Raw genomic sequence first — 10,958 nt, 5'->3', positions numbered from 1 at the left:
AACAATACAAAAAAAAATCAGTGAAACAAAGAGTTGGTTCTTTGAGAAGATCAATAAAATGGACAAACCCTTATCCAAACTAACCAAAAGGCAGAGATAGAATATCCAAATTAACAAAATCAGAAATGAAAGAGAGACATAGCAACAGACACTGAGGAAATCCAGACAATTCTTAGGTCCTACTTCAAAACCCTGTACTCCACAAAATTGGAAAATCAAGAAGAAATGACAAATTTCTTGACAGATAGCACATACCAAAATTAAACCAAGATCAGATAAACAATTTAAACAGACCTATAACCCCTAAGAAAATAGACATATTCATTAAAAGTCTCCCAACCAAGAAAACCTCAAGGCCAGATGGTTTCAGTACAGAATTCTACCAGACTTTCAAAGAAGAGCTAATACCAATACTCCTCAAATTGTTGCACACAATAGAAACAGAAGAAACAATGTCTAATTATTTTTATGAGGCCACAGTCACCCTGATACCGAAACCACAGAAGGACCCAACAAAGAAAGAGAATTACAGACCAATTTCCCTCTGAACATTGATGCAAAAGTACTCAATAAAATACTTGCAAACCAAATTCAAAAACACATCAAAAAGATCATCCACTATGACCAAGTGAGCTTCATCCCAGAGATGCAAAGTTGGTTCAACCTACAAAAATCTGTCAATGTAATTAACCATATAAACAAACTGAAAGAAAAAACCCACGTAATCATCTCATTAGATGCTGGAAAAGCCTTTGACAAAATCCAAAGCCCCTTCATTAAAAGTCTTAAAGAGATCAATGATACAAGGAACATACCTAAATCTAACAAAAGCAATAATCAGAAAGACCACAGCCAAAATCAAATTTAATGAAGAGAAACTCAAAGCAGTACCACTAAAATCAGGAACAAGACAAGCCTGTCCATGCTCTACATATCTACTCAATATAGTACTTGAAATTCTAGCTAGAACAATAAGACAACAAGAGGAGATAAAGGGGATACAAATTAGAAAAGAATAAATCAAACTATTGCTATTTGCAGATGACATGATAATACATAAGTGACCCCAAAAATTTTATCAGGGAACTCCTACAGCTGATAAACACCTTTAGTGAAGTAATTGGATACAAGATTAACTAAAAAGAAAAATCAGTAACCCTCTTATATACAAATGATAAATGGACTGAGGAAGAAATCATGGAAATAACATCCCTCACTGTAGACACAAACAATATAAAATCTCTTGGGGTAACTCTAACCAAGCAAGTGACAAACCTGTATGATAAATATTCAAGTCTTTGAAGAAAGAAATTGAAAAAGATGTAAGAAGATGAAAAGACATGGGATCAACATAGTAAAATTTGCCATGTTACCAAAAGCAATCTACAGATTCAGTGAAATTCCTTTCAAAATTCTAACACAATTCTTTATAGACCTTGAAAGAACAATTCTCAGCTTCATATGGAAAAACAAAAACAATCTTGAATAATAAAATAACTGCTGGAGGTATCACCATCCCTGGTTTCAAGTTTTAGTATAGAGATATGGTAATAAAAACCACATAGTATTGGCAAAAAAACCAGACACATTGATCAATGGAATCAAATTGAAGTCTAAGACATAAATCTACACATCTATGAACAACTTTTTTCATAAAGAATCCAGAAATACACACTGGAAAAAATATAGCATCAGCAGCATATACTGGGTGTCTGCATATAGAAGAATGCAAATAGATCCATATCTATTACCCTGCATAAAACCTAAGTCCAAATGGGTCAAAGTCCTCAACATAAAACCAGATACACTGAACCTGATAGAAGAGAAAGTGGGGAATATCCTTGAACACATTGGCACAAAAAACAACTCCCATAAACAAAACACCAATAGCACAGGCACTAAGATCAACAATAAGTAAATAGGACCTCATGAATCTGAAATGTTTCTGTAAGGCAAAGGACACCATCAATTCTACAAAGCTTTGGCCTACAGAATAGGAAAAGATTTTTACCAACTCCATATCTGCCAGAAGACTAATATCCAAACTATATAAAGAACTCAAGAGACTAGATATCAAAAAAGAATAATCTGATTTAAAAATGGGGTACAAATATAAACTATGTGGCTGAGAAGCAAAGAAATATTTGTCATCCTTAGCCATAAGGGAAATGCAAATCAAAACCACTTTGCGATTTCATCTTACACCTATCAGAATGGCTAAGATAAAAAACCTAAGTGAAAACTCATGCTGGAGAGGCTGTGGAGCAAGGAAAACATTCCTCCACTGCTAGTGGGATTGCAAACTTGTATAGCCACTATTGAAATTGGGAATCAATATACCTCAAGACCCAGCTATACCACTCCTGGGCATAAACCCAAAGGATGAATCATCCTACCACAAGGACACTTGCTCAACTATGTTCATTCATAACAGCTGCATCCACAATAGCCAGAAACTGGAAACAATTTATATGTTCCTCAACCAAAAAAATGGATAAATTAAATGTGGTATATTTACAAAATGGAATATTACTCATTTTTTAATAAAAATGACATCATATAATTTGCAGGAAAATAAAGAAAACATCCTGAGTGAGATAACCCAGACCCAGAAAGACAAATATAGTATGTACTCACTGATAAGTAGATATTATCTGTTAAGTAAATGATAATTGCAGGGTTTTAGCCCAACCGCTGGAAGGCTGAGCTGGGTCCAAGGAAGGGTAAGTGCCCTGCTTGCCTATCTCCCAGCCTCCCAGGATCCCGGAGACAATCAGGCACATTGAGGAGTCTAGTCAAGCAGGAACTCATTTATTGTCCCACAGCAAGCATCTTTTAAAGGAAAAAAACACAGAGCAGAAAAATATCCAGCCAATAGTTTTAAAGGTCAGTCTATCATGCACATAGGCGTCCTATGCTTTACCTAGTGAACATGAGCTGTTCATGCAGTGACCTCATCTGGTTCAATCTAGGCAACCAATTATCTTTTTTTGTAAACATCTCAGGACTCGCCTTCCTGACTTCCCCTCAGCCCCATCTTTAACTGGCTCGTGTGCCCTATAGATTCCCCCTTTTTGTTTTACACTATGGCCCACCTCATTCCAAAGTACAGGCCTCTTGGTACCTCTGCAGATGTTTACCTCTAATAGGACCTTTTGTCAAGGTTCACAATGTACATGACGGATCATCACTTGGGTCTCTTGAGTCTTTGTTCTAATTAGTCTGACCAATTGAAAAGGCAAGGTCCAAAGACACAAATTAAGGTTATTACTATAAAGAAACCCAACAGGGTGGAGATTGTCTTATCTGGGATTCTGTCCCCATTTTCTCACATCTCCATTGTGCACAGTAGAAGGCGTCCACCCCACTACATTTAGATATGTCTGTTGCTGTTCAGTTGCTCCCCGGGCAAATGTAAAAGTCAGTGTCCCTTAAGGCTGTCCTATTGAGAACATGTGAATAGCCTGGGGATTGGGTGTCTGATACATGGGACAGGTGGCACCCCCACAACCCTCCACATTCAGATCATCCTTGATGAAGAGAGGTCCAGCCTCCCACATCCCAAGATCCTCAGGCCAGGTCAAAGGTCGAAGAAGAGTGTGGACCATCAGGTCTGGGGGACTCCCTCATTCATGGTGTTGTTGAGGACATCGCCATTGGTGGCATTGATCACCATCCGTGTCATCTTTTGGAGAAGATGAAGGTTCTGCTGCATGGTCACTGGCACAGGCAGCATCAGTAGCATGAGCGTTAGAGTGCTCAGAAAGCAGAACATCATCTGTAATTTTTAAAGAACACAAGAGCTTCTCAAGGGTTTGAGGCCCTTGGACATGGTTAGGTATCATTGGTCCTCCTCTTATTTTGGAAGACGAGTCTTGACCATCATTGTTGCTTCCTTTCCTTGTTGGTCAACCTGTTCTTGGTCATCCTCCTGCATTGAGGGAACAGGCAGGAATTTTAGGATTTCTGGCTGAAAGCCAGATGGGTGCTTCCTCCCCTATGGGGAAGACACATCCAAATTCTCTTCCCATTGTAATCATGGGTCTGGGCCCCTCCATTGGGATGTTAGAGAGTCTTTCCACTTGACCACTTGGGGTTTGGGCTTTAGATGGCCCCAGTGTTTTTAGAACTTAGATTTGGCTGCTCCCTTAGAAAAATTCAAAATATTAATAGTAAATAAAGCCATTCCTTGTTGTAAATGTGGGCTGATTCCTCCTTTTTGTTTTAAAAGTTGTTCTTTAAGACATTGATGGTTTCTTTCTATAATTGCTTGTCCCTGAGGGTTGTAAGGGATTCCTGTAGTATGTTTGATGTGCTATCTATTGAAAAATTCTGCCATGGAATTACTGGCAAAGCAAGAGCCATTATCAGTCTTAACCTGGGTGGGTAATCCTAGGATTGGAAAATATTGGAGGAAAGGTGCTTGATCGTGTTTGGTTTTTTCTCCTGTATGTGCAGTGGCCCAACAGGCCCCTGAATAAGTGTCTATGGAGATAAAAACACACTTTTGTTTGCCAAAAGCTGGAAAATGAGTAACATTAGTTTGCCAGAGGGCATTGGGCCATAGGCCTCTGGGGTTAACACCTGGCAGCTATAAAAGGGGGACTCTTAGATATGGTTGACATGATTTGCAGGTGTGAACAATCTTTTAGTTCTTTTATAGGAATCATTGGGAATCTATTATGAAGTCCCCTCCAATTGACATGGGTCATATCATGCAACTGAGTGGCTTCCTGTAGGGTTAGTGCCTCTGAGGCTGTTGCCAGTCTATTTGCCCATTCATTGCCCTTAGTCAAGAACTCTGGGAGGCCAGAGTGCCCCCGAAGGTGTTGAAGGTAAATTGGTGCCTCTCGACTTTCTAAAAGGGCCTTAAGAGCCACCATGGGGGTGGGGGGATATAGGGTTATTATCTAAACAGATGTGTGCTTGTGGGATATAGGGAAGTAAAGTAGCCACATAGAGACTATCTGAAAAAAGATTGCAGGGATCAGAGATGTCCTGTAATGCCAGCGTCACAGCCAGCATTTCCTTATTGGGCAGAACCCTGGCAGGGTTGAAATCTTTGGTGGCTTGGTGTTGCTTGGTATCCCCTAAAGACAATGTAGGCAGAGCCTGCTTGGCTCCCATCAGTGAAGACGCAAATGGCTTCCGGGATGGGCTGGGATGGAAACAAGGAAGGCATCTTAGGGTAAGTCTCTGTAAAAGAGGAGCCCATTTGGATGGCCCATAGTGGCAATCAATACTCCCCATAAATCCTTCTAAGGCGAGAACAAATTGGGCATTAGCCTTAAGTAAGCCATTTAATATCTGCTACCCAGAAGGGGAAGAAAATGGTATGGGGGTCTAGCCCATAGTGTAACTGGGCCTGGGTCCTGCCTTTTATGATCGTGTCAGTGAGTTGATCTGCCTGACTTATGGATCCATTCCAACAGCTCCCTCTCCTGGGTTAGAACCTCTGTAATCAAGGAAGCTCCAGCAAACAACCAGAGGAACAAGGGCCTAGTCTCTGAATACCTCCTTAGAGAGCATTTGTCCAAGGCCTTCTGAAAGACAAGGAATATCTTGCAGTGTTCCTTTGTCATGGTTATATTATCACAAGGCTCCTTGTCCTTTAGCAGGGCATACAGGAACACCAGGTCTTCTGTGGGGATTGACACCCAGGGTCTCAGCCAATTAATCTCCGACACTAAGTACTGGAGCTGGGTCAGGGTTGTAGATTCAGGCACCTCCAGAACAGGCTTAAGCGGGCTAGCCTGTGTCAGCATGAGGTGCGACCTAAGTACTTTGAAGGGGGACACCTTTTGGATCTTTTCTGAGGCCACAATAAGGCCCCCTTTTTTAAGCAATTGGAGCACCTGTGTCACAAAGCCTTCCAGATATGCTAGATCCCGATGTCCCAAAATTAGATAATCTATATGAGTATATATTATTGAATCTTTTGACTTTAACATAGACCTTAAGAGAACAGAAAGATACTGTTGACTGAAGGCCAGGCTATTAGCCATTCCCTGTGGTAGCACTAGCCATTCAAAGCCTTGATCAGATTTGGAATAATTAAATGAAGGAACAGAGAAGGCAAATTTATCACAATCCTCTGGATGTAGTGGCATAGAAAATAAGCAATCCTTAATATCAATTAACATAAATGTATATCCTGTGGGAATAGCAGGGGTCCAGGGCATGCCTCTTAAGGGGGTGCCCACTGGTTCCATCCTCTCATTTATCTTGTGCAAATTTTGGAGCATTTGCCAAGCCCTGGACACCTTTTGAATTACAAACACCAGGTGTTCCATGGGCTCATATAAGGGAGGATATGCCCGAGCCTTAATTGTTCATCCACTACCTGGTAGAGTGCTAGCAAATTAGGTTTAGTCAGTGGCCACTGCTCCACCCATACTGATTTTCCAGGTGCCCATCTCATAGGCGGCACTTGGGGGGGCAGTGGCCCTTATGTTTGGGGATACTCCGGGATAGGCCTCTCAGGCTCCCCACTGTAGTTGTGGAGGTTGAAAAAAATCCTTCTCTGTGACTCCCTTTAGATCCTTTCCCAGCCTTTGTGCCTCTTCCTCTTCCTCATAAAAAGTCCTATGATCTGTAGTCACAAGAGCATCCATTTGGCCCAGCATGTCCCGTCCCAGCAAATTAGCAGTAAGGCCTTTGACCACTAAGGTGCATATCTTTCCTTGGTCCCATTTTAGGCTGGTCCAGCACATTAAGGTCATTATTTCTCTTGATTTAGAGTTACCTCCCACTGTAACAATAAATCTTTCTGCCGAGCCACCCGAGCCCAGATGCAACATGACCACCCAGAATAATACACAGAGTCTTATATTAGTTTACAATGCTGCTGGCCAATTTACTAGGATTTCTTATATGCTAGCTCAGTCTTAATCTCTTAATCATCATAAATCTATATATTTTATAAGACTTATCTTATTGAGGACACCTTCTGCTGGCGTCCTCTTCCCAGGATCACATGGCGGCTCCGGAGCAGAGAGCAGGAGGAAGAAGAAGAGAAAGAGGATGATTTCTTTCTTGACCTTGCTTATATTTGAGTCTGCCTGCTATGTCACTTCCTGCCTGGATCTCTACTACATCTCCCAGAATCTCCCTTGACTCCTAGCCCCACCTATCTTGCTTTCCTATTGGCCAACAGTACGTTATTTATCAACCAATAAAACAAACATATACACAGAAGGACCTCTCCCATCAACTCCTCTTTTCTGTCTAAATAAAAAGAAGGCTTTTCATTACCATTTATAACCAACCCCATTTAAATGAAAACAAACATTTATAAACAATATTTGGGAATTTGGGCGTCGTTCATTCCAAACTGCTTCCTGCTGGTTGGGGGTGATGTCCATACCATGGGGATCATGATAAATCATAGAAACCTGGCTGCAGTCGTCTATGACTGCATCATCTCAGGTGTTTTGGGTGTAGGATCAGTTGAGCCACTGCTTCAGGGGGTCTTCTTTGATCAAACCATATCAGTCTGGAAGGAATCCACAGCTTTTTATTTTCTGTGAAAACACAAACAAGAAATCTTTTCCCAAGTAGCCTGTCCTTAGACTTAAATTTTGAAATCAAAGAATTTTTAAAATGTGTAAGTTGGGTTAATTCAGCAGCACTTATAATCAAATGTATTTTAGCAGCTGTAACTCTTTCCTTGACAATCAAACAATTTATAGACAACAGTATAGCATATAGTATCCAGAATCTCTGTGTATTTTCCATCTTTATGTGGCTTTTTCATTACTCTATTTCTTTTACTTTTATTTTTTTCCTTTTATGAGACAAGGTTTCTCTGTGGAAATCCACCTGCCTCTGCTTCTGGAGTGCTGCTATTGAAGGTGTGCACCAGCCTTGAAGTCACAGAGACCTGCTTGCCTCTGCGCCTTGAGTGCTGGGATTAAAAGCATGTGCCACCACACCCAGCTACTCTATTTTCTCCTGTTTCTTTTTCTCTCACAAGCCTACATATATTTTTAAACACACTGTAAACTTTTAGAGGTTTTTCTTCATCTATTTTTATTGTAAACCTTTACCTTTTTCTGGCCACGCAGTCTTTTATCTGCTAAACAACACTGCTAAAGTTAAAGTCTAGGCTTTTTTAGCTGCTGCCTTTCCAAGATGGTGGGGGTAAGTTTACCTCCAGACTGAGAGCTGTGCTCACTGCCTTAGTCTATGCTGCCATCAAGCAGCGGGCTGCTGGATTGAAGATGTCCTGTGCTGAGCCAAGACACATGGGGGTGGGCCTAGGCCCTATCCCAAAGGATATGACAGACCTTGAAGAACCCCTATGGAAAGCTTCACCCTCCCTGAGGAGCAGAAAGGTTATGTGATAGGGTTTTGGTTGGGGAGGTGGCAGGGGAGGAGGGGAGGGAGAGGGAACTGGGATTGACATGTAAAACAATCTTGTTTCTAATTCAAATTTTAAAAAGTGGGGAAAAAAGAGTCTCATGCTCTACCTACTGAGCTAGCTGGGCCTCTTAAAAAGAACCCTGTGTTTTTTTCTGCTTTTCCTGAGTCAGGAAGCCTCTCTTAAAGGAACTGCTTGAGTCTCTGCTCATCTCTAGCAAAACAGAGCCTACTCAAGAAAATCTGCTACCAGGAAGTCGTGCTTGTCTGAGTTCTTTTGCTTCTAAAATCCCCTTTAAAGCTTTTGTGAAATTTACACGGAAGTTCTTAACATCACGGCCAGCTGCCTGGGTTCTGCTGCCACTTGACTAGTCCCAGGAAAGCAGCTCGCTACACCCAGAGGCTCCTGGCTCACAGCACCTGGTGGTTCGTGGTGGTAGGTTCCCCTCTTCCTCTGGGAACCTCGGGGCATGGGGACATCCCACTCACTGACACCATTCTGTAAGATGATGGGGAGGTCCTTCTGTGTATAGTTTTTTTCTTATTGGTTGATAAATAAAGTACTGTTGGCCAATAGGAAAGCAAGATAGGTGGGACTAGGAGTCAAGGAGGATTCCGGGAAATGTAGTAGAGATCCAGGCAGGAAGTAACATAGCAGGCAGACTCAGAATATAAGCAGGGTCAAGAAGGAAATCATCCTCTTTCTCTTCCTCTTCCTCCTGCTCTCTGTTCTGGAGCCATCATGTGATCTCAGGGAGAGGACGCCAATGGCAGGCGTCCTCGATAAGTCTATAAAATATATAGATTTATGATGATTAAGACTGAGCTAGCATATAAGAAATCCTAGTAAATTGGCTAGCAGTGTTGTAAACCAATATAAGACTCTGTATGTTATTCTGGCGGCAGGGCTGGGGGGCTCAGCAGAAAGATTTATTGTTACAGATCCCAACCCCAAAACTGAGGGCCCAGATGGAAGGTACTTTCTCCTCCCGGAGTACTGTCCTGCCTGCCCCTGTTTCTACCAAAGAGTGAAACTTCTTACCACCTATGAAATGGTCATTTTTGGATGAAGTCCTTCAATCAAGGGCACAGTCCAATAAGCTTGTGTTGTCTGGGTATGAGACCTTCCAATCCTACCTCTAGGGAGGCTTCCTACCTTTTTCAGTGGGGCTGGAGGCTGCCCATCCTCTAGATTAAAGGCTTCCCCTCCAGGTCAAATTTTGATCTACAGTCCTTCTTCCAATGGTATCCCTTCCTACACCGAGGGCATGGGGCAGAGGGGGGCTTAGCCTCTCCTGGCCTGTTAGCTCAAGGAGTGGGGTAGGCTGAGGACAGTCTCTTTTAAATTGTCCTTTCTGCCCACCTCTAAAGCATGTCCCTTTCCCCAGCAGCCTCGAGAACCCTTGACACTAGGTTGCCAGGGCCTGCGTGATAGTCTCTGTCATGGCGGTCATCTGTGCCTGTAAGGCCAGGGCCAGAGACTGGATTGGTGTTGCTGGGTACCTACATCTTGGGAGGCTACCATCCATCTTCTCAGAGAACTGTCTTTTAATCCCACACAGGCCATTCTATGGTCCTCATTCATCCCTTCCCATACCAGCAGTTTGATAAATTGTTCTCTGATGTCTCCAGATGTCAGCTTGTGCTGAACGTTCTGTTGGACCCAGTCTATAAACTCAGGCAAAGGCTCTCGGGTCTTCGGCCTCACCTCAGCTATGGAGAACTCAGTAGGCCCATCATCCTGTTTAGTCCAGGCATTCAACCAAGTCTTCCTCACCTGATCCCTTTACAGGCCAGGGATCCCTGCTTGCTGAATACTAGTGGAGTAACTGTCTCCCAATCCTGACAGCATAGCATAGCTAAAGGGATGGTGGGGTTAGCTTGCCTATTTGCCTCAGCTTGTACCCTACATTCCTCCTTTAAAAAGTTACACCATTTGATAGGGTCTGGCAGTGGTGGTGCACACCTTTAATCCCAGCACTTGGGAGGCAGAAGCAGGCAGATCTCTGTGAGTTCAAGATCAGCCTGATCAACAAGAGCTAGTTCCAGGACAACCACCAAAGCCACAGAGAAACCCTCTCTTGAAAAAAGTAAAGTAAAAGCCACAACATTTGATAAACTGAGAACTAGGGAGGACTGCCTTAGCCATATCCAGCCAGTCCATAGGCACACATGGATGGTAGGCAATGTCCTGCAACATGGTCTGTGTCCAAGGGGAGTTAGGGTCATCTCCCACCACAGCCTTGTAGAACTCTTTAATATCCCTGGCCTCCCAAGGATATCAGTCTAGAGGCCTGCCTGGCCCAAGGGACAAGTTTACCAGGTAAGCTTGGGGGGCCCTAGTTGCATCCTCCTATCCCACTTTGATTGGGTAGGCCTCAACATAAACCGGGCCTCGGGGATCTATCTGCAGTCTTCTACATGCCAGCATTCAGTTATGCCAGCACCGCTTGTTGAATATGATTTCTTTTTTCCATTGTATAGTTTTAGCTTCTTGGTCAAAAATCAGGTGTTTGTAGGTGTGTTGGTTAATATCAGGGTTTTCAATTAGATTCCATTGGTCTATCTGTCTATTTTTGTGCCAGTACCAAGCTGTA

Source organism: Cricetulus griseus, chromosome 3, assembly GCF_003668045.3.
Source record: "Cricetulus griseus strain 17A/GY chromosome 3, alternate assembly CriGri-PICRH-1.0, whole genome shotgun sequence".
Taxonomy (NCBI): Eukaryota; Metazoa; Chordata; class Mammalia; order Rodentia; family Cricetidae; genus Cricetulus; species Cricetulus griseus.
Note: the sequence above shows the minus strand (reverse complement) of the source record.